We start from the raw sequence: 23,935 nt of genomic DNA, 5'->3' as shown, positions 1-23,935 counted from the left end.
CCCTTTCTTCTGCTGCCAATCTCACCTCTTCCTCCCCCGCGCTCTCGGAAGCAGCAACTCCTGGCCCTCCACGGCCCGCCCTGCCCAGAAACTTCTCCGGCACCCACCTGCTTTCTCCCTCACCTCAGTCTCTTACTCCTTCCCGTCTACTTGTGGCCTGGAGCAGCCACCTGCTTCCCTTCCCCGACGGTCATCCTCTAACCACTCGGCTAACAAACACCCTCCCTGACGTTTCACCAAATCCCGTGACCCCTTCTCAGCCTGACTCCACAGCCTCTTCAGAGCCACCGTGCACCCCATGTGGCCCTGCCTTTGCGGGGCAGGGGAGGAGCCCGGGGGTGCCCAGACCAGCCATCCCCCCCGACCCCACCCCCTCCAGCATGGAGGGCTGCGGCCCTTTCCTCCCTCCCACCCGTCCACCCTCACTCTCTTATCCCCAGTCCCCCGCTTAGGGCTTTCGCTCCCTCCCACCATGATCCTGGCTCCCACCCTGCCTCTTGGAAGTGCTCTCCCCACACCACACACCAACTCATCTTCCTAAAGTCACTCAGTTCAAACAACACAATTAGAACCTGGGCAAAGCATCTGAGCAGGCATTCCTCCAACGAAGACAGACAAATATCTGACAGGCACGAGCAAGGATGTCCTCATGAGCCGTCTGGGAGAGGCGGACCAAACCCACAGGGAGCCAACACCTCACGCCCACTGTGCTGGCCTCAGAAAACAAGTGCTGGTGAGGACCAGAAGAAGCAGGGAGCCCCCCACTGCTGGCGCCAGGGCACCAGAGGTGGGGCCGCCGTGGGAAACATCTGGCAGTTCCTCAAAAGGTTAAGCCAAGAACTCCTGTAAGAACCAGCAAGTCCACCCCTAAGCATAAACCCAAGAGAAAACATACGTCTGTCCATGCAAACAGCGGCACCCAAATTTCACAGAAGCATCAGGTATAACCGCCAAAATGTAGAGACGACCCAGATGTCCATACGGATGAACTAACTGTGGTCCATCCATGACCGTAACGGAACACGACTCAGCCATAACCAGGCGTGAAGTTCATCCGTGACAGGGATGACCCTCAAACCCGGCACGCGTGGTGAAACACGCCCGACACAGAACAGCGCGTGATTCTTTTTTTTTTTTTCTGTCGCCCAGGCTGGAGTGCAGTGGCTGGATCTCAGCTCACTGCAAGCTCCGCCTCCCGGGTTTACGCCATTCTCCTGCCTCAGCCTCCGAGTAGCTGGGACTACAGGCGCCCGCCACCTCGCCCAGCTAGTTTTTTTTTGTATGTTTTTAGGAGAGACGGGGTTTCACCGGGTTAGCCAGGATGGTCTCGATCTCCTGACTTCGTGATCCGCCCGTCTCAGCCTCCCAAAGTGCTGGGATGACAGGCTTGAGCCACCGCGCCCGGCCGCGTGATTCTATTTATACACCTGCCCAAAAGAGGCACACCCCGGGAAAGAAAGCAGATCAGGGCTTCCCAGGGACCCGAACGCAGAGAGGGAATGAGGGAGGCAGGGAGGGAGGGACTGCTGAAGACGCACTGCATTTCTTTAGGGATGAAGAACAGGTTCTAAAATCGACTGTGGTGATGGCTGCATAAATCAGTGAATACACTAAAAACCGCTGAACTGTATACTTCATTTTTTATTTATTTATTGAAACAGAGTCTCACTCTCTCGCCCAGGCTGGAGTGCAACTGTACGATCTCGGCTCACTGCAACCTTCGCCTCTTGGGTTCAAGGGATTCTCCTGCCTCTGCCTCCCAAGTAGCTGGGATTACAGGCGCTGAACTGTGCACTTTAAAAGGGAGAATTGTACTCTATGGGAATCATAATAAAACTCTTCTCATCAACAAAAAGCAACTCAGTTCATCACCTCCTTGTCCAAACAGCCACCACTGCATGTGCCTGCTGCCCCTCAATCCAAAATCCAGGTTCCTCCCCAGGCACCACAGGGCCCAATCTGGCTCCAGCACCTCTGCAAGCCCCCTCCTTCCAGCTGGCCTGGATCTTCGCTGTGCACTGCGCTGCTCCTGACGCACCGACAGGCTCAGGCCCGGCCAGGCCTGGTCTTTCTCCCTGAGGGACCGGCCCCACTCCTCCACGTGCCCCGGCCAGGCCTGGTCTTTCTCCCTGAGGGATCGGCCCCACTCCTCCACCTGCCCCGGCCAGGCCTGGTCTTTCTGTCTGAGGGGCCAGGCTCACTCCTCCCCCTGCCCCAGCCAGGCCTGGTCTCTCTCTCTGAGGGACCGGGCTCACTCCTCCACCTGCCTGGCTTGGTCTCACCTTTCAATGGTCTGCTCAAATGTCGGCTTCTCCCTGAGGCCCATACCCCACCTTTCCCACGGCAGGGCTGACTTCCCAGCCGGTCAGCACCTTCTGTCACCACGTGACGAGCACGGTGATATCACTTCTACTGGTATTTCTTCCCTGGGGCTCTGCATCTGCTCCCGGGCACAACGCTCCCTGAGAACAGGTGCCAGGGGTACCCAGCACCTGCTGCCCTGGTGCCCATGGCTGCTTCCGGAACCAACACCGCCACCCGGCCCCACTGCAGAGCCCTCTCCTGCTCGCCTTCCTGCTCTGCTCCCGGCTTGAGACGCCCACAGCGCCAACCCCTCCACTCCTCCACCAGCTCCTTCACTGCCCTTTTCTGTGGCCGCTTCACCCCTCACTCTTGGCCTGAAAACCTCATTCTTGTTCCCTCCGGCACCTCCGCCTGGACCTCCAGGCTAGGTGGGGTGATGTCTACGAGGGATTCCACATCGGGCCCTCATTTCCTCAGGCCCAGGACATCTCTGTGACATCACTGAGATCCCAGGCCTGCCCTCCCTGAAGGTGGTGGGGAAAGCTCCACAGACCCTTTCCTGTTCATTCTACAGTGACTGGTCTGCGGATACCTTCCCTCTCATCTCAGCCGGTTTTGGCAGGTCACATTCTCCTAAACCTAAAACTGCTCTAAAAAAAAAAATAAAGCCCCTGGCCAAGCGCGGTGGCTCACGCCTGTAATCCCTGCACTTTGGTAGGCCGAGGAGGGTGGATCAGGACGTCAGGAGATCAGACCATCCTGGCTAACACGGTGAAACCCCGTCTCTACTAAAACATACAAAAAATTAGCTGGGCGAGGTGGCGGGTGCCTGTAGTCCCAGCTACTTGGGAGGCTGAGGCGGGAGAATGATGAGAATCCAGGAGGCGGAGCTTGGAGTGAGCCGAGATCGCGCCCCTGCACTCCAGCCTGGGCCATGGAGCAAGACTCCATCTCAAAAAAATAAATAAATAAATAAAGCCCCTGGTCACTACTTAAGTGGCTGAGGAGGCAGGATCAATTAAGCCCAGGAGTTTGAGACCAGCCTGGGCAACACGGCAAGACCCTATCTCTTAAAATTTATATATATAAAACATTAAAAACAAAGCCTTTATATGGAAAAAAATTAAAAAAGACACACACACAAAACCACACCCACGGACCACCTTACATTCTGTGACTCCTCTGCTGGGCCAACAGGGCAGGCTGGCCATTTTCCAGACGGTGTGGATCCTGCCCCCGGGCCTTTGCACCAGACGGTGTGGATTCTCCGCCCCCCCCACCAGGCCTTTGCACCAGACAGTGTGGATCCTTCCTCTGCGCACCCCCCCCACCAGGCCTTTGCACCAGACGGTGCGGATTCTCGGCACCCCCTCGCCGGTCCTTTGCACCAGACGGTGTGGATCCTTCCTCTGCGCACCCCCTCGCCGGTCCTTTGCACCAGACGGTGTGGATCCTTCCTCTGCGCACCCCCTCGCCGGTCCTTTGCACCAGACGGTGTGGATCCTTCCTCTGCGCACCGCCCCCGCCAGGCCTTTGCACCAGGCGGTGTGGATCCTCCCTCTGCGCACCCCCCGCCGGGCCTTTGCAGGAGACAGTGCGGATTCTGCTCCCCACCCTGCCAGGCGTTTGCACCAGACGGTGTGGATTCTCCCCCGGGGCCTTTGCACAGCCCCTTCTTCCCACCTCACCTGCCCTCTCTGTGTACATCTGCTTGGCCCATCTGCCAAGGCTCAGCATCAACCGCACCTCCCCCAGGAAGCTTTCCCAGACTGCTTCCTTCCCTCAGCTCTGTCCTCTCTTACCCAATGAGAAAAGATCACACCCATCAAGCACGGATTAAATCCCAGGTCCTGGGTGCAGGGTGCCCTAAGCACATAAGCTCTGATCCTGCGCCCCGCCATCAGGGAGAGACAGTTCGAGGCCATGAGGCCAGCGCAGCGGCAAGAGGACAACCGCCCTGGGCAGGCCCGGGTGTGATCTGGCCCCACCAGGAACGAGCCACATGACTTGGGCCAGGTGCTTGGGCTAACCGTCCCTCCTGATAAAATGAGATGTGTGCGCCAAGTGCTCACCCAAAAGCCACGGGGCGCCCAGTAAACGTGGCCTATCACTGGGGTCCTTGTTGTACAGACAAGGAAACTGAGGCTTCCACAAGGGGAGTGGCTGGAGCAATGTCACACAGCCACGGCGAGGCTTCGACAAGCGGAGTGGCTACAACAATGGCACACAGCCACGGCGAGGCTTTGAAAAACGGAGTGGCTAGGACAATGTCACACAGCCACGGCGAGGCTTCGACAAGCGGAGTGGCTGGGAGCAACGTCACAGAGCCACAGCGTAGGAGGCTGGAGTCACACCTGAGTCGGCAGGCTGCCAAATGCAGCTTGTTTCCTTCTAACTCTTGGACACTGGCATTTGTTCCCTTTAACGTCCACCCCTGAGGATGGTCCTGTGTCCCCCAAGGGGATCCGTGTCTTACTCACCTCTGCGACACCTACCACAGGTCCCCGTCAGCCCCACAGTGCATCCAGCAGACTGTGCACTTGAGGGCGGGGCTATTTCCAGCAAGGACCCCATGCACAGCAGCCTCAGGAATCCATGGCTCTGACCGGCCAGACCCTGGGCTGAAGCCAGGACAACTTCTGATGCCAGCATTATCCACTGCAAGGCCTGGCACCACGGAGGCCTCGAAATAGGGGGACCAGATGGGACCCCCATTTAGCACGAGAGAGACGTCCATACTCTATGAGCCCAAAGGGAGAAGGCTCAGGCCAAGGCAGAGACAGAACCAGGAAAACTTCACCAAGGACAGCCCCAGGTTGCCAGGTCCCCTGCAGGAACAGATGGGCCCTGGGCCGTCCCACCTGGGCTCAGAGCTTCGGCTGGTTTCTCCGCAGCTGTAAGGTGACAGCTCTGGGCTCCTGGGACAGGGCCACTGACACTGGTGGTGTGACTGCTCGAACTCCACACCTCCCTTGCTCTCCCTGATGCTGGGTGAGTGAGGCCTCCCTGGGGGTTGCATGGATCTCAGCACTCAACTTCCGAGCCACTTCTGCTTCTCCTACTATGCTGGGGTTCCCCTGAACCAGCCAGCAGCCCTGCATGTAGGAGTCCTCATGGACAGTACACCCCACTGGGCAGGGAGTCCAGCGTCTCCAAGCCAACAACTAACACCTAGAGGACTTCGGAACAGCCTTTGTCCCCCCAGACCCCAACCTGGGGGCGGAAGGGGGCGGTCATGATGGTCAAGGGTCTGGGCTCTGGAATCACACATAGACTTGGGTTCTGAAGCCGCTGGGGGCCTTGGGCCAAGTGCCAACCAGAGTCTCCAACCCGAGCCTCCATCCCATCCCCCTAAAATGGGGGTGACCACCTCCATCCCAGAGCCTTGAGAATTTAGGACTGTGAGGACCAGGCACGAGGCCAGGTTCCTGCAAAGTGTGCACCAGCAAGTGTTGTCGAATCTGCAGTTTCTCACACCACAGAGGCCCCAGCGCCCGGCACAGTCCTCACTAGGCTGAGGGCCTCAGGATGCACCAGAGGATGCATGAACGAGGTTCAGAAAGGCCTGTGAGATATGTCTGAGGATGGGTGTCCTGAGAGCTGTGTAGACCTAGTAACAAAAGACCTCCCAGGCAGCCAGGCAGTTGCGGGTGGCCTTGAGCTGTGACCCCTGCCATTCCCTGCCCAGAGCCCATTGTCATCCTCCCTTAAGTAACAGGCTTCTGATAGCCAATCCCTCGTCTTTACCTTTCAAGACACACAACCTCCCCTGCACCACACACTCCTCCCTCAAGGTCGGAGCTCCCAGGACCACTCTGACAAATCTCCCCACCCCTCTCCCCAGTGCAAATGGGTCTCAGCTGCTCTGGCACAGGGACTGTACGATTCCTGCCAGGCTGCCCAGCACAGAGCACCACTCTACCTTACGCCTGCACAGAGGGGGACGTCAGATCCCTCTCTTCACCCAGGCTGGGCCAGGCACCTCGTCTGGGCCCTCACAGAACAGTGCTGTGCCCAGACCATGCATGACCTCATGCCCAGCATAGGGCCTGGCCTGTGCAGTCGCCTGGATGGATTACGTTTACTCAGGGAATTATGAACTTGCTCTCCTTTTTAGGCAACTGAAGGGAAATTGAACCTGGGAAAAGGGAAGTGACATGTCCAAGGTCACAGAAGTGGAAAAGACAGTGCCAAGGCCAGGGCCCAGGAACGCCTGGCTCCAGAGCCCTTTCCATCTACTTTACACCCATCTGTTGAGGTCTGCGCTGGCTCTAAAACGCAAGCATTAAGAGCCTTCCCGCTGAGGTCAATACTATTATTACCACTTCCACTCTGTCCCGGTGGAAAGTAAGGCACTGAAGTTACTCGTCTAAGGCCACAAAGTTAGGTGGTGGGGCTGGGACTTGAACCCAGGCCTGCCTGGTCCCAGAACTCTTGAGGGATACAACCCAGTGCCTGCATGCACTCTGGCAGGGCACCAGCGAGGGGCCAGGCTGGGTGACGAGCCCTTCCCATCCCTCAGCTTTGCTGAAGCCTGGATGGATGGATAAGACGTGAGATAAGCAAGCAGGAATCTGATCTGAATGTCCTCTGGGGCCGTGGCCGGAGGACCACAGGGACTGCGCAGAGGCAGGCAGGTGAATGTCAGCAGCGTTTAGCCAAAGAGGCTTACAGTCTTACAGAGGAGCTAAGCCAGGATCAAAGCAACTGTGCTTCCCGGCGCTGGGGCCAATCGGATCCCCAGATGGTTCCTAAGCACTGCCCAACATGGGGCCTGGGACCAGGTAACCGCAAAAAGCAGACCAAGTCATTCCTTCCCTAAAGCCCTGACCATCCCCCGGGCTGGGCTAGGTCAAGATGCCTTCCCTGGCTCCCAGAGTCCCCAGACCTCTGGATCAGGGGTCTGGTCACCTTGGGTGGCGACTCTGTCGCCGGGGTCTCAGTCTCTACCTTCCACTCAGGCTCCAGGTCCTTGTTCATCTCCGTGCTCCCTGCCTAGCGCACGGCGCAGGGCCTAGCACTGAAAAAGCTTCTGCCTCAACTCACTCGTGCCTTCTGTCTGTGGGTCACTTTTCTGTCCGACTCTGCAGGTCCCAGGGGCACTCATCCACATGAATTGGGGTCAGCTCCCTGGACTGGAGATCGGGGTGGGGTGTCGGGGGGCGGGGCTCCACTCTGAACCACTCAGCATGGGGGAGGGAGGCCTCAGGAATCGCCACCGGGTCCAGACCCCGCCTTCGCCCTGCCCCGTGGGCCACGCGGTGGCTGACCTTGGCCCAGTCACTTCCCCCCTGGGGACGCGCTTCCTCCCCGCCTGCCGCGCAAGGGCGAATGAATGGGCCTCCTGCCGGCCACAATCCCCATAATTACCCGCCTGATCAAAGGCCACGCACAGCCCGCCCGGGGCAGCAACGGGACCCAGCCTGACTCGAAAAGGGGAAGGAAGGGCTGGGGGGCCGAGGGCTGAGACCGTGCCCTCGGGGCCGCAGTATCCGGCCAGGCCAGCCCGGCCCGCGCGGCCCCTTCCCCCACCTGGGCCTCAACTTCCCCCCGGAGTCGCCACCACTTCCGGCCACGACCGGCGGAGTTGGAACTTCGAGGGGGACGGGACAGCGGCCTCACCCCCGAGGGCCCGCAGGAGAGGGACCCCCACCAAAGCCCCCGCTCCCGCCCCCGCCACGCGCACGCACGCGCCCCGGCCCCGTGCACGCGCGCCCCCCTCTAGCCCCGCTCGCTGCCCGCGGGCCGCCCGGGCGCGCGTCCCCTCCCACCGCCCTTCGGCGCGCACGCGCACTCCCCCCGCCCGCGTCACCCCGGCCGCGCGCCCACTCACGCCCCCCCAGCAGCGCGCACGCGCGCCCGCCGCCCAGTCGCGCTAGCCCTCCCGTCTCCCCACCCACCCCCAGCCCAAGCCCAGCTTCCCGAAGCGCGAGCCCCCCTGGCCCCCAGCGCACGGCACCCGCCCCCGCCCCTCACCTCCTTGGTCCCGGGGCCGCCGCACCGCACTCCTCCTCCTCTCTCCTGCCTCGCGGATGGTGGCAGCGGCGGCAGCGGCGACTCAGACCCTGGGGTCAGGGGGACGGGCGCCCAGGCCGGAAGTGACCTTCGTGGCCGCTTCCGCCCGCGCCTCTCCCCCCTTCTCCCTGTTCCCTCCCCCCGGGTCGCCACCCTGTCCTCGCCGCTCTAGGAAGGCGAGCCCGCTACCTCGGCCGCCGCCCCCAGCTCTATGGTGCCGGGCGGGCGCCTGAGGGAGCCACTTCCGGAAGTGTCTAGGACGCAGGTCCTCCGTCCATGCTCTATGGCGCCCCGCGCCGAGGGGCTTCGGCCCCGCCCCCTTCCCGGACAGGAGGTGCAGGCTGGGCCCGTTAGGCGGAGACTTCCGGGTGTCTAGGGCGGCGCCCCCCGACCCAACCCGGCCTCCTCGCGCCTGCGCGGCCGGCTCCCCGCGCCCGCCGTGGGGAGAGTGAAGTGGCGTAGAGGGACGCTCGTGCCACCCCGGGTCCTCCTGCCATCTCTATCATGGTAACCCCTTCTTTGCCGCGGCTTCTCCCGGTGGCCCGAGTCCTGATGCTCAAAGGGCTCCGCCCCCTGCGACACCGGGTTCCTTAGTTACTGGACAGAGAGTGCCGCGCTTCAGGTGCCATAGCCTCAGTTTCCTCCTTTCTGGAGTAATAAAAATACACTGTGCGCCTCCAAGTGCTTCACACGCTCTAGGTCCTAGTCCTAACTAGGGCCTCATGATAGGTCCTATCCCCATGTTGCAGGTGAGGGATCAAATCACCTACCAAACGTCACAAACCCGGAATGCCAGAACCTGGGCCCGAACCCGTGGAATTTGGCTCCAAATTCGTGTATTTAACCCTTGACTGTACACACTGCCTCCTGTTATAGCCCTGAGAATATGCTACTTCCCCTGCGCTAAGTAGGCCCCTAGTAAGCACGCACTGGGTGTTAGCTGTTTCTGTTAGTATTCTTGCAAAAAACACATATTTAAAATAATTGTCCAAACCGTAGTGTCCTTGCAGGCTGGTCTTTCTGGTCCCTCCTCTGTTCTGTACTTGGCTGACTCTCACCTAAGTGGCAGAAGACTTATCGTTTTTAATTGTTTTATTATCATCCTTACTGGGAGTCAGAAAGATAGGAAGCTATAATTCACTTGTGGAATAACACCTTTCTCAGCCTCAATGTATCATCTGTGGAATGGGAAAAAATAAGATAACCTGCGAGGTAATAAATACGTGTAAGAGCTGCTTAGTTCAATACCTGGATCATGGTAAGCTCACAAAAATGACGTTGGTTATTATTGCTTATTAGCAGTGTTACATATAAGTCTATTGCTGTGGCCACTGTATACCCTCAAATCTCAGTCAGCATCAATCATAAGAAGTGCATTATTGATTTAATAACATCTTTCCATGGGGTAGGGGGAACAGTGCTGTGTTAAGTGTGTGTGTCAATAGGAGGATGTCTGTGTTCCTCCTTCAGAAATATCACAAAGGTAAATTTTTAAATATATCTTAGAACAGAAGGCAGTGTGGCCGGGCATGGTGGCTGATACCTGTAATCTCAACACTTTGGGAGGCAGAGGCGGACGTCAGAAGGTCAGGAGTTCAAGACCAACCTGGCCAACATGGTGAAACCCCATCTCTACTAAAAGTACAAAAATTAGCCGGGCGTGGTGGCGGACGCCTGTAAACCCAGCTACTCAGGAGGCTGGGGCAGGAGAATGGCTTGAACCTGGGAGGCAGAGGTTGCAGTGAGCTGAGATCATACCACTGCACTCCTGCCTGGGCGACAGAATGGGACTCCGTCTCAAAAAAAAAAAAAAAAAGAAGAGAGGGAAGTGCTATTATAATAGCAATAGAAACAAATTATTAAGGGTACGAACTCTACACGAGGAAACCTGTTTATAAGAAAAGTCACGTGCTTGTGCTCCTCTGAATCAGATCATTAAGTGGGTGTCCTGCAGGGACCCGGTTGTTGGTAGGGACAGCCTCCTCCCTCTCCAGCCCATTCCCCTTCTTCGCTGGCCAAATTAACAACTTAACGGGGAGATCTGGAACAGCTACATTGGCACACCAGATGTAAGCCAACACTGAGGACGGAGGAGAAACAAGACCCAAGGAGCCAGCTAGACACTGGATGGCTTCGTGAAAGAGGCTCCGTGCCAGCTGAGATTTTACATGAGAGAAATCACCTTCGAACTCACTGAAACCACTGGTAATTCTGAGTCTCTCCCTTAAGACAACCCAACCAATACCGGGATGTTTCCCAAACACAGGATGGGTTGCAGCAGACATGGCTCATGCACAATCAACATCTGTTCTTCCCTTCTGCAGTACAAAGTCACTCCTAGGATGCTGCTTCCCGTCCCTGGATTCTGTTCTCCACTCCTCTTGGCATCTCAGTGTGGCCTTGTGATTGGTTCTCACCAATGGGATGGGATGGAAGCCATACAGGCCTCTTCCGGGCCAATGCTCTTAAGAAACATGTATGTTGGGCGGGCGTGGTGGCTCACGCCTGTAATCCCAGCACTTTGGGGGCCGAGACGGGCAGATCAGCTGAGGCCAGGAGTTCGAGACCAGCCTGGTCAACATGGCGAAACCCCATCTCTACTAAAAGTACAGAAATTAGCCTGGCATGGTGGGTGCCTGTAATCCCAGCTACTCCGGAGGCTGAGGCAAGAGAATTGCTTGAACCCAGGAGGCAGAGGTTGCAGTGAGCCGAGATCGCACCCCTGCACTCTAGCCCGGGTGAAAGAGTGAGACTCCGTCTCAAAAAAAAAAAAAAAAAGAAACATGTATGCCTGCTTCCTGCTCTTTCAAGGTCCTAAAGAAAGAGGGGAGCCCCCAAGAAACCTGGGTCCCTGAATGACCACCTTGTGGAACCATATCCTATCACCTAACACCTATCCCAGATTGCTACATGATCAAGAAATACACATCTAACTTGTACACCCAGTGCTCACAGCAGCATTATTCACAATAGCCGAGAGGCGGAAGCAACTGAGTGTCCGTTGTCAGACGGGCAGATAAACAAAATGTGGCACATAAATGCAATGGAATAGACCAGGTGCGGTGGCTCAGGCCCATAAGCCCAGCACTTCGGGAGGGCAAGGCGGTCGAATCACCTGAGGTCAAGAGTTTAAGACCAGCCTGGCCAACACGGTGAAATCCTGTCTCTGCTAAAAATACAAAAATTAGCCAGGCATGGTGGTGGGCGCCTATAATCCTAGCTACTCGGGGAGACTGAGGCAGGAGAATCACTTGAACCTGGAGGCACAGGCTGCATTGAGCCAAGATCGTGCCACTGCACTCCAGCCTGGGCAACAGAGCCAGACTCCGTCTCAAAAAATAAAAATAGCCGGGCGCGGTGGCTCACGCCTGTAATCCCAGCACTTTGGGAGGCCGAGGCGGGCGGATCACAAGGTCAGGAGATCGAGACCATGGTGAAACCCCGTCTCTACTAAAAGTACAAAAAATTAGCCGGGCGCAGTGGCGGGCGCCTGTAGTCCCAGCTACTCGGGAGGCTGAGGCAGGAGAATGGCGTGAACCCGGGAGGCGGAGCTTGCAGTGAGCTGAGATCCGGCCACTGCACTCCAGCCTGGGCGACAGAGCGAGACTCCGTCTCAAAAAAAAAAAAAATAAAATAAAATAAAATAAAATAAAAATAAATAAATACAATGGAATATTTTGTAGCCTTAAAAAGAAAGAAAGTTCTGACACACGCTACAACATGGATGAACCTTGAGGACATTATGCTAAGAGAAACAAGCCAGTCACACAAGAACACATACTTTATGATTCCACTTATATGAGGGACCTAGAGAAGTCAAATTCTTAGAGACAGGAAGTAGAATGGGGGTTGCAGGGGCCAGGGGGAGGGTAATGGGATGTGAGTGTTTATTGGAGACAGAGTTTCGATTTTGCAAGATGAAAAGAGTTCTGGAAATGGATGGGGTGATGGGTGCACAAGATGTCAATAGGTTTAACACTACTGAACTGCACAGTTAAAAATAGTTAAGACGTAGCCAGGCGCAGTGGCTCATGCCTGTAATCCCTGCACTTTGGGAGGCCGAGTCCTCCTGGCTGAAGTCAGGAGGTCAAGACCAGTCTGGCCAACATGGTAAAACCCTGTTTCCACTAAAAATACAAAAATTAGCCTCCTGGCTGAGGTCAGGAGGTCAAGACCAGTCTGGCCAACATGGTAAAACCCTGTTTCTACTAAAAAATACAAAAAGTAGCCTCCTTTCTGAGGTCAGGAGGTCGAGACCAGTCTGGCCAACATGGTGAAACCCTGTGCTACTAAAAATAGAAAAGTTAGCCGGGTGTGGTGGTGCACACCTGTAATCCCAGCTACTGGGGAGGCTGAGGCAGGAGAATCACTTGCACCCAGAAGGTGGAGGTTGCAGTGAGCAGGGATCAGGTCACTGCACTCCAGCCTGGGCAACAAGAGTGAAACTCCATCCCCCCAACACACACACAGAAATAGTTAAGATGTTTAATTTTATGTTATAGGTAGCTACAATTTAAAATGTGTTTAGAGAAAAAAGAAGCACCCTTCTAATGTGATGTGCCATTACAACGTGTGGGTTTATTACAGCAGCTTCACCCTTCCCTAATACAGAGTTTTCAGATGCTAGGCAGTAAAAATGGTAAAGCCCCCTTTCAGGGATGTATCAGCATCTAGATGGAATTTAAAGCCTCAAGACTGAATAAAATTGGGGGGGGAGCGGCGAGTACGGAGAGAATCACAAATGGCTCTAACAGCATCATCTCACCCGAGTTGACCCATCAGTGGCTTTCTCTGGATCCTTGTCTTTGGAGAGTCTGCCTCTCTGGCATAGATGCCGGGATGTGAGAGGCTGGAACGCTCAAGGCACTCTTGTTTCCCACCGTGTGGAGGAAGCCAGTCTGCAGGAGGAGAAAATGAAGCCTCACAGAGAGGTGAGAGTTGGAGGGAGACAATGTCCCAGCTGAGCTCAGTTCCCAGGCCCTGGGCTCAGGTGCTTTCACTCTGCCTAACCTTCCTGAGGGCTGGACGTTCCACTCTTCCTTCCTTTGAGTGAGTGGGTCTATACTTCTTCCAGGAAAGCCCCGTTTTGGGTTCCTGCCACTTGTAACCAAAAGAGCCCCGAGTCTCCCCCCACCAGCACCCTGGGCATCACAGGCCTCCGTCTATGTTGAATGAGTGGTGGAAGACAGGAATAGGCACACATCTCTGCAGTGATATGGAAGGTCAGAGGTCCCTGGTGCAGGGGCACAGGCAGCAGCTCCTGCTGGGGAGCCCTTTATTTTTCCTCATGGTTTCCTCCTGAGGGTGTGGCCCTAGGCCGAGTGACAGGCACAGCTGCAGCTGGCAGATTGGAGAGGAAGAGTTTGCAGCTGTTACAGTTGCTTCTAAGTCCCCGATACACAGAGAAACACACAGGATCTCACGATCTCACTTTTCAAATGATCCTCCTTGCCATGATAACGAACAAACACTTCTTGAGTTTTCGTCATGTACCGACACACTGCTGGGTGCTTTGCTTAGATGACTGTGCTCGATCTTCGTCTCTACTCCCAGACATAGTTGGGCCCCGGCAGGCAGCACTGACAGCACCCACGGACCCGTGAGAAATGCAGAATCCCAGGCCCTACTTCAAACCTACAGAGTCAGAATCTGCATTTTAACCCAATGATCAAGGGATTCTTAGCCGTGGGAAAGTCTGAGAAATATTGATGCCAGGCAGACGCCAGGAAGCCCAGTTAAATGTGAACTCCAGATCAAAGATGAGTAATTTTTTAGTGTAAAAATGTCCCAATACGGCCGGGCGCGGTGGCTCAAGCCTGTAATCCCAGCACTTTGGGAGGCCGAGACGGGCGGATCATGAGGTCAGGAGATCGAGACCATCCTGGCTAACACAGTGAAACCCCGTCTCTACTAAAAAATACAAAAAACTAGCCGGGCGAGGTGGCGGGCGCCTGTAGTCCCAGCTACTCAGGAGGCTGAGGCAGGAGAATGGCGGGAACCCGGGAGGCGGAGCTTGCAGTGAGCTGAGATCCGGCCACAGCACTCCAGCCTGGGTGACAGAGCAAGACTCCGTCTCAAAAAAAAAAAAAAAATGTCCCAATACTGGCTTGGCACAGTGGCTCACTCCTGTAATCCCAGCACTTTGGGAGTTCAAGGCTGGCAGATCACATGAGGTCGGGAGTTCGAAACTAGCCTGCCCAACACAGCAAAATCCTGTCTCTACTAAAAATACAGAAATTAGCCACGTGTGATGGCCCAGGCCTGTAATCCCAGCTACTCGGCAGGCTGAGGCAGGAGAATTGCTTAAACCTGGGAGGGGGAGGTTGCAATGAGCCAAGATCTGTACTCCAGCCTGAGCTACAGAGCAAGTCTCTGTCTCAAAAAAATAATAATAATAAAAAAGTCCCAGTACTTATCCAATCTATATATATAGGATGCATATATACATCTGTTGTTTATTTGAAATAAATGCAACTGAACGTTGCATGTTAAATGCATCCTGTATTTTAATTTGCTAAATATGGCAAGCCTATGTGGAGAACCTTGTGGTCGCCTCCTATGACGTTCTTCACCCATCTTCCCAGATTCGCACACCTCCGTGTGCCAGCTGCTGTGACTGGGGCGCAGAGGGCGGGGCTTTGAGGAAACAGCGACCCTGCCTCAGACCAACCATTCCGGCCTGTGCCCCATGCACACTGATGGGACAGAGACGTGCTGCGTGGGGCTCTGGGAAATCTCCTGGATGGCAGGATGTGGGACGTGATGACTGCAGCGGTGGCACATTTCAGGTTGCATAAGACAAATGCAGCTTAAATGGACTGGAGGTTTAAAAAGGAGAAAGAAAACTTTATTGGCTCGGGTAACTAAAAACAAACAGCAGCAACAAACACCAGAAGCTGAAGCTGGACACCTTGGGGCGTGGTTGCTTGGATCCAGGAGCGCAGGGCCCCAGGCCTGGCCCGCTGTCTGGGCTCCACGGACCTGTTCGGTTTCTAGCCCTCCAGCGTGGAGGATAAAGGCCCCTGCAGGGCCGAGGCTGCCCTCACTGCCCCACCCTTCTATTGTTTCCCTGAATCTGATTGGCTCACCTGAACCAATCACAGGGGCCGGGCAGGGGTGGAGGTTCTGATTGGCCAGTCCCAAGTCACATGTCCACTCCTGGAGCAGGGCGGAACCAGCTCTCGTAAACCACGTGGAAGGAGAGCACGGAAGGGGTGGCCTATTCTCTTTCCAGGACAGCCTGGGTGCAGTGACTACAGACAAGGGTGGGTGCCCACAGCCAAAATAGGAGGTCTGGAGGAAGGGTCCAGGTAGCCACAGGCATTCCCTCATGCTGTGTTTACCACTGTCCAGAGAATTAATAAGATAACCCAAATTTCTCCAGCTTCACTTACCACATGGCATTTAACCCTAACGTCAATCTCATAGAGTAGGTGCTGGAAATGGAAGAAAGACACATATGTAAATGTGTGTACATGCTTCTAAGAGGATACACGAATGCATAAATATGCATTTCTTCTCTAAGAATAAAATGTTGGCTGGGCGTGGTGGCTCACATCTGTAATCCCAGCACTTTGGGAGGCCAGGGCAGGAGGATCACTTGAGGCCATGAGTTGGATACCAGCCTAGGCAACATAGAAAGACTCCGTCTCTACAAAAAAAAAAAAAAAACAACTAGGTGTGGTGGCGCAAGCCTGTGGTCCCAGCTATTCAGGAAGCTGAGACAGGAGGATTACTTTAGCCCAGGAGGTTGAGGGTGCAGTGAGCCATGATGGTGCCAGTGCACTCCAGCCTTGGTGACAGAGCAAGACCCTGTTTCAAAAATCATCATCATCATCATCAAATGTTTATCTCATTGAAATGCATTTCTAAATACATTTGTTAAAGAATAAATCCTCGCCGGGCGCGGTGGCTCAAGCCTGTAATCCCAGCACTTTGGGACGCCGAGACGGGCGGATCACGAGGTCAGGAGATCGAGACCATCCTGGCTAACACGGTGAAACCCCGTCTTTACTAAAAAATACAAAAAACTAGCCAGGCGAGGTGGCGGGCGCCTGTAGTCCCAGCTACTCGGGAGGCTGAGGCAGGAGAATGGCGTGAACCCAGGAGGCGGAGCTTGCAGTGAGCTGAGATCCGGCCACTGCACTCCAGCCTGGGCGACAGAGCGAGACTCCGTCTCAAAAAAAAAAAAAAAAAAAAAAAAAAAAAAAAAAGAATAAATCCTCAATTTAAATGGAATTGTCCATCCATTGCACTTTGTCCTTTAAAACTTTTTTTTTTTTGAGACTGAGTTTCGCTCTTTCCCCCAGGCTGGAGTGCAGTGGTGTGATCTCGGCTCACCGCAACGTCCCCCTCCCAGTTTCAGGCCATTCTCCTGCCTCAGCCTCCCAAGTAGCTGGGATTACAGGCGCCTGCCACCTCACCCAGCTAATTTTTGTATTTTTAGTAGAGACGGGATTTCAACATGATGGCCAGGCTGGTCTCGAACTCCTGAGCTCATGATCCACCTGCCTTGGCCTCCCAAAGTGCTGGGTTTATAGGCGTGAGCCACCGCACTCGGCCTGTCCTCTAAAACGTGTGATGCCAAGGAGAAAAAAATTGACCAAACCAAACACCCAAAGACCTCCTTAACTATAAAGCTTATTTTCATGTAATAAGAAAAATATAGTATGACCCTTTAGGCTTCAGTTCATTTCAAGCGAATCCTTCTGTGGTAATCACAACATGAAAAAATTAGCGAGAGCTCTTAAATAAATCGTAAAACCTGTTAAACTTTCTCTCCAGGTGGTGGATTATTCCCAGTGCTATAAAAGTTCAGTGTAAATTCCAAGCGGTTTTGAGGAACGCTTCCACCTGTTTTCTTCTTGTTGCTGCAGGAGTTTATTTATCCGGAGCAGTTTTTCCTGACATTATTGCACACAGTAAAATGTCTGAGGTTGCTGGTTATGTATTTTATTTTATTTTATTTTATTTTATTTCATTTCATTTCATTTCATTTTTTGAGATGGAGTCTCACTCTGTCCCCCAGGCTAGAGTGCAGTGGCATGATCTCGGCTCACTGCAACCTCCGCCTCCAGGGTTCACACCATTCTCCTGCCTCAGCCTCCCAAGTAGCTGGGACTACAGGCGCCTGCCACCACACCCGGCTAACTTTTTGTATTTTTTAGTAGAGACAGGGTTTCACTGTGTTAGCCAGGATGGTCTCGATCTCCTGACCTCGTGATCCACTCGCCTCAGCCTCCCAAAGTGTTGGGATTACAGGCATGAGCCACCACACCCGGCCGAGGTTGCTGGTTAGATCTTACAGACCCCTGACTACCCAAAGGGGCTGCTTGGAGAAGTGGCACCAGTCTGTGAAGGTCAGACAGCCTGGGCCATAATTCTCAGCCCTGTCTCCTGAAGGTTGTGCAGTGTGGTGAGGAGAGAGAGAGAGGCTTTGGGCCCCTCCAAACCTCTGTGGAATGGCCAGAAATAGCACAAGAGATCCTCAATGTCCGAGAGTAACTGGCACTGGGAAAAGACCACTTAATACAGCAGTCCATATTTTATATTTATGCAAGACAGTTATTTTCATGTTTGTTTGGGATTCTCGACAAATGAAACAACAAAAAAACCATTTTAAGAAAATACGGGCCGAGCCAGGTGTGGTGGCTCATGCCTGTAATCCCAGCACTTTGGGAGGCCGAGGTGGGTGGATCACAAGGTCAGCTGTTCAAGACCAGCCTGGCCAAGATGGTGAAGCCCCCATCTCTACTAAAAATACAAAAAAATTAGCTGGGCATGGTGGCGAGCGCCTGTCATCCCAGCTACTCAGGAGGTTGGCGCAGAGAATTGCTTGAACCTAGGAGGTGGAGGTTGCGGTGAGCCGAGATTATGCCACTGCACTCCAGCCTGGGCGACAAAACGAGACTTGGTCTCAAAAAAAAAAAAAAATTGTATTCTGTACAAAGAGTCACACCACAACAGCAAAAATTCAACACCTTCCTTCCTCTGACAACATCCCATTCTTTGCTGCCGCTTCCTTACCCTTGAAAACGCAACCCTGCGCTATCTTCCTGCCTTCAGGGCAAAAATTAAAGAGAAGAGCTGGGCATGGTGGCTCAAACCTGTAATCCCAGACACGTGGGAGGCTGAAGCGGGAGTATCCCTTGAGGCAAGGAGTTCAAGATCAGCCTGGGCAACATAACAAGACCCTATCTCTGTACTTAGAAAAAAAAATTGAAGCCAGGTGCAGTGACTCACGCCTATAATCCCAGCCCTTATGGGAGGCCGAGGCGGGTGGATCACATGGGGCCAGGAGTTCGAGACCAGCTTGGCCAATGTTGCGAAACCCTGTCTCTACTAAACATACAAAAATTAGCTGGGCATGGTGGCCTGCGTCTATAATTCCAGCTACTCGGGAGGCTGAGGCATGAGAATCCCTTGAACCTGGGAGGCGGAGGTTGCAGTGAGCCAAGATCGTGTCACTGCACTCCAGCCTGGGTGACAGAGCGAGACTGTCTCCAAAAAAAAGGAAAAAAAAAAATTATGGAGGAATCCAATCAGTGCATTGCCCTGCTTCTTAAGCCTTCATTAGAACTGCTCCCCACTTCCCCCAACCCCCGGCAGAGCCGTCTAGCGCAAGCCCTAACGCTCTGAAAGGCCTCTTCTGACTCCTTGTACAGTGATCCCCTGGAAAGCATCCTCCCTTGCTGAACTAAGATAAATAAACCTCACTGACTGCCAGTGGTTCTTTTGGCCCTTGATCGGCTTTCCGTGTCTTACTCGATGCACTTAATTAGCAAAGCCCAATTCAGCCCGGAACTCTAGCTCTCCGGAGGTTTGGGAGATGCACCTTCAATCTCCAACCGGAGAGATTTCTCTCCAGAGAGTAAAGGGGTGGAAGTGGGGGCGAGACGGAAGCCGCAGTATCAACCTCAGAGAAGCCGCCTTCACTCTGGCCAGACACTGCGAGATACAGTTGGAAAGAATTTCCAAGGAATTCTTCTCTGCCTTGGCAGTAAGGGTAAGGTCGGCTTGACTCCCTCCTCCTGGAGGCCCTGCTCACTCTCTGAACGTCTAAGGAAGAGGATGTATCTGGCCAGTGGAAAACCTGCTGCCTCAGCTGGGCGGGGACCTCAGAATGCCCTTTTTTTTTCTTTTTCTTTTCTTTTCTTTCCTTTTTTTTTTTTTTTTGAGATAGAGTCTGGCACTGTTGCCCAGGCTGGAGTCCAGTGGTGTGATCTTGGCTCACTGCAACCTCCGCCTCCCAGGTTCAAGCGATTCTCCTGCCTCAGCCTCCCAAGTAGCCGGGATTACAGGTGCACGCCACCACGCCTGGCTAATTTTTGTATTTTTAGTGGAAATGCGGTCTCACCATGTTGGCCAGACTGGTCTCGAACTCCTGACCTCGGGTGATCCACCCACCTCAGCCTCCCAAAGTGCTGGGATTACAGGCGTGAGCCACCACGCCCGGCCAGAATGCCCTTCTTGAGCCTCAGTTTCCTCATCTGTGAGAGAGGCTCAGGATACCTGCCGCTGGTCTTAAAACCCAGGTCTCTTGCTGTGTCACCTGCTCCACTGAGCCTCAATTATCCCAACTGTAAAATGGGGTGATCCTCTGATGAGATCTGCTGCCTTGGCAGCTGAGCATGAGGGGGAAATCAGATAATGGGCAGTGTGATCCATCATTAAGCAATTCGTTCATTAATTTCATTATCTTTTCTCAAACGTTTCCTGGGGCCTGGGGAGTCAAAGATGACTCAGGTTCAGATCCAGCCCCTTGGGAGCCCACACTGCCAGACACAGACTGACATCTGTATGCGATCCCCCCTCCCCTTCTGCAGGTTCTCCCCCTCACATGCTCACTCAGGCATCCATCATCCACTCACCCATAAACACAACCTGAGCCTCCAGAGATGAACCAAACCCCATCCCTGCCCTGGGGGATCTTACTGCTTCAAAGCACCACACAAAGAGAAAAACCTTAATTATTATTTGGGGCAATAATTATAGCAGAGCTACAAAGGAGCCGAGAAGCTGGAAGGTATGAGCTAAATTTGCTGTCAGAGGAATTCTCGCCCTCAGGCCTGGGAAGCAGGGTAAGAACCACTTGCCTTCACTCTTATTTACTCATTCACAGGCAGGCCCCAAGCCAGCAGCTGGGTACAGCAGGCAACCAGGGTTGGTCTCTGTTGCTGAGTCGCTCAGTGTGAGGTGGGTGAAATGGAGAAAGAGGGGGCTCTGCGGAAGCGCCAATGAGGCACTTGGTCCAGGCTTACAGGTGTGGGTGTGGTCTGGGAAGGCTTCCTGGAGGAGGGGACATCTGATCACAGAGGATTATACAATGTTACCAGATGAAGAAGTGGAGGAAGGACATTTCCAGGAAGTCGTTCCTTCATTTCATTCCTCACCAATATTTATGGCCCACTTACCACGCATTAGGCCCTGTCCTAAATGATGGTGTGCCAACATTGCACAGATTATCAAGGTGATATTTATGTAAACAGGACCCAGGGCAAAATTAAAATGCAGAGCCCTGTATTTAAAAAAAAAAAAAAAAATAGATGAAGAATTTCAAGCTGGGTGTGGTAGCTGTAATCCCAGCTACTCAGGAGGCTAAGGCAGGAGGATCTCGTGAGGCCAGGAGTTGGTGAGACCTTCTTTCTTTTTTTTTTCTTTTATTTTTGTGATGGAGTCTTGCTCCGTCTCCCAGGCTGGAATGCAATGGCCGGATCTCGGCTCACTGCAAGCTCCACCTCCTGGATTCACACCATTCTCCTGCCTCAGCCTCAGCCTCCCGAGTAACTGGGACTACAGGGGCCCACCACCACACCCGGCTAATTTTTTGTATTTTTAGTAGAGATGGGGTTTCACTGTGTTAGCCAGGATGCTCTCAATCTCCTGACCTTGTGATCCTCCCGCCTCGGCCTCCCAAAGTGCTGAGATTACAGGTGTGAGCCACCGCGCCCGGTAAGACCTTATTTCTTAAAAAAAAAAAAAAAAAAGGCCGGGCGCGGTGGCTCACGCCTGTAATCCCAGCACTTTGGGAGGCCGAGGCAGGCGGATCACAAGGTCAGGAGATCGAGACCATGGTGAAACCCCGTCTCTACTAAAAAATAGAAAAAAATTAGCCGGGCGCAGTGGCGGGCGCCTGTAGTCCCAGCTACTCGGGAGGCTGAGGTAGGAGAATGGCGTGAACCCGGGAGGCAGAGCTTGCAGTGAGCCGAGATTGCGCCACTGCACTCCAGCCTGGGCGACAGAGCGAGACTCCGTTTCAAAAAAAAAAAAAAAAAATTAAAAATTAAAAAAAAAAAAAAAAAAAAAGAGTCAGGCCAGGCACGGTGGCTCACGCTTGTAATCCCAGCACTTTGGGAGGCTGAGGCAGGAGGATCACAAGGCCAGAAGATCTAGACCATCCTGGGTAACACAGTGAAACCCCGTCTCTACTAAAAATAAAAAAAGTCAGCTGGGCATGGTGGCGGTGCCTGTAGTCCCAGCTATTCGGGCTGAGGCAGAAGAATGGCGTGAACCCGGGAGGCGGAGCTTGCAGTGAGCCGAGATCGCGCCACTGCACTCCTGCCTGGGTGACAGAGTGATATTCTGTCTCAAAAAAAAAGAAAAAAATGTGAAGATGGCCACAGCTGGGCATTCAACCAAGTGCAGGGCACCCTGCAACCCACACAGGTTGCATCCCATGAAGCTGGCCCTGGATATATGTGACTTGCTGTCACTTTTGGCTTCAACAGATTTGACTCAGAATGGCTTGAGGGGACTTTTTACTTCATGCCAAGAGAAGCCTGGAGGTAGGGCAGGTCCAGCCAGGGTTGGTTAAAATTCAGCTGCCAAACCGTGCCATGAAGGACCCAGGTTCCTCCGTCTCCCCTCCCTTCCATCCTAAGTGAAGAGCTCCCACTACCAGCCCTCATGGTACCCAGGTGGCTGCCCCAGCTTGAAGTGTCACCTGCAGACAGGGCAGGGCTCCAGGAAAACTGTTTCTTCCAATTTATCTGTTGCTTAAGAGTTGGGAAAAACCTTTCCCAGCAGTGCCCCAGCAAATCTGCCTTCAGGTTTCATTGGCCAGAATAGTGTCACATACCTGAGTGTCAACCAATGGCTGGCAAAGAGACGGAGCACAGCATGATTGTCTCATATCAATAAGGACCTGCCCCTTGTCGGGCGCGGTGGCTCACGCTGGTAATCCCAGCACTTTGGGAGGCTGAGGTGGGCAGATCACTTGAGATCAGGAATTCGAGGCCAGCCTGGCCAACATGGTGAAATCCCATCTCTGCTAAAAATAAAAAAATAAAAAAAAATTAGCCAGGCGTGGTGGCGCATACCTGTAATCCCAGCTACTTGGGAGGCTGAGGCAGGAGAATTGCTTGAACCCAGGAGGCAGAGGTTGCAGTGAGCCAAGATCGCACCACTGCACTCCAGCCTGGGTGACAGAGCGAGATTCTGCCTCAAAAAAAAAAAAAAAAAAAAAGCTAAAAAAGGGACCCTCTCCTTATTGGGCCCTTGGGCCCTTATTCACCACCCCCACCCCCAATCCCAACTCTCTGAGTGAGTTATGACCTCCATTCAAGTGAAGACGCTGATGAGCTGAGATCCCCAGGGTCTCTCGGCTGGGGCATGTTGGGTGGGTTTGGAGCCTTGCCCTCACCCACTGTGCTAGGCCCAAAACTTTGGCTGGACACTGATTCTGTGTACTCTGTCCACCCTCGTATCCTTTGTGCCCATACAACATCTCATCTGTCTCATCATAGGTGTCCAGTTTGTCTGAAGCGAACAGATGCTGAGCAGACAACAGCCTGTGGTGAAACAAGCTGTTTTTGTTACATGGATGTGGGGAGGGAGGGAAGAGTCAACTTTGCATTTGAGTTGGGCTTGCTTTTATTAGTGACTCCACTGGAGGTTAAGTAAGAATAGCGAATGTTTACTGAATTCTTACTCCCTGCCAGGTAGCCTTCTGAGTGCTTTGCATGTATTAACTCATGAATCCTCCCAAGCACCTTGGGACTATTCTAGAGTGCAGGAAGCCGCGACTGTTCTAGAGTGCAGGCAGGAGGTATCCCCTGGAGGCCTTGTGCAAGTAAATCGCTGGGCCCCCTGCTAGAGTTTCTGATCCAGTCTGAGGCAGAGACCGAGACTCTGCATTTCTTTTTTTAGATGGAGTTTCACTCTTGTTGCCCAGGCTGGAGTGCAATGGCGCCATCTCAGCTCACCACAACCTCTGGCTCCCAGGTTCAAGTGATTCTCCCGCCTCAGCCTCCTGAGTAGCTAGGATTATTATAGGCGTGTGCCACCACGTCCGGCTAATATTTTTATATTTTTAGTAGAGATGGAGTTTCTCCATGTTGGTCAGGCTGGTCTCAAGCTCCCAACCTCAGGTGATCCGCCCGCCTCGGCCTCCCAAAGTGCTGGGATTACAGGTGTGAGCCACTATGCCCGGCCAAGAGTCTCCCTTTCTAACAAGCTCCCAGGTGATGTGCAGCCGGTCTGGAGACTACACTTTGAGAAGTGCTGCTTTAGAGGAACTTAAAAGAGTGACGGGTGAGGCCTGGCATGGTAGCTCACGCCTGTCGTCCCAGCACTTTGGGAGGCCAAGGCGGGAGGATTACCTGAGGTCAGGAGCTCG

The 23,935-nt window shown here is 53.9% G+C and overlaps 1 protein-coding gene across 5 annotated transcripts in view; it reads right to left on the bottom strand.

The window, feature by feature from the left end:
* Positions 1-8,667, bottom strand: part of ZNF787 (zinc finger protein 787) — a 33,634-nt gene extending 24,967 nt beyond the window's left edge. Inside the window, exon 1 of one of the 5 annotated variants that reach the window (XM_007998213.3) lies at positions 8,281-8,667. The gene's annotated coding sequence lies outside the window, so the exon portion shown is untranslated. Of the gene's footprint in view, positions 1-7,254; positions 7,280-7,350; positions 7,920-8,280 lie in introns of those variants that run through there. The other 4 variants (XM_073015900.1, XM_007998215.3, XM_073015898.1 and 1 more) reach the window with 4 other exon arrangements.
* Positions 8,668-23,935: the final 15,268 nt, after the last annotated feature.

The sequence above is a fragment of the Chlorocebus sabaeus genome, chromosome 6 (genome assembly GCF_047675955.1).
Source record: "Chlorocebus sabaeus isolate Y175 chromosome 6, mChlSab1.0.hap1, whole genome shotgun sequence".
In the NCBI taxonomy this organism is placed as follows: domain Eukaryota; kingdom Metazoa; phylum Chordata; class Mammalia; order Primates; family Cercopithecidae; genus Chlorocebus; species Chlorocebus sabaeus.
Note: the sequence above shows the minus strand (reverse complement) of the source record. Positions and strands in the feature narration are given on the sequence as shown.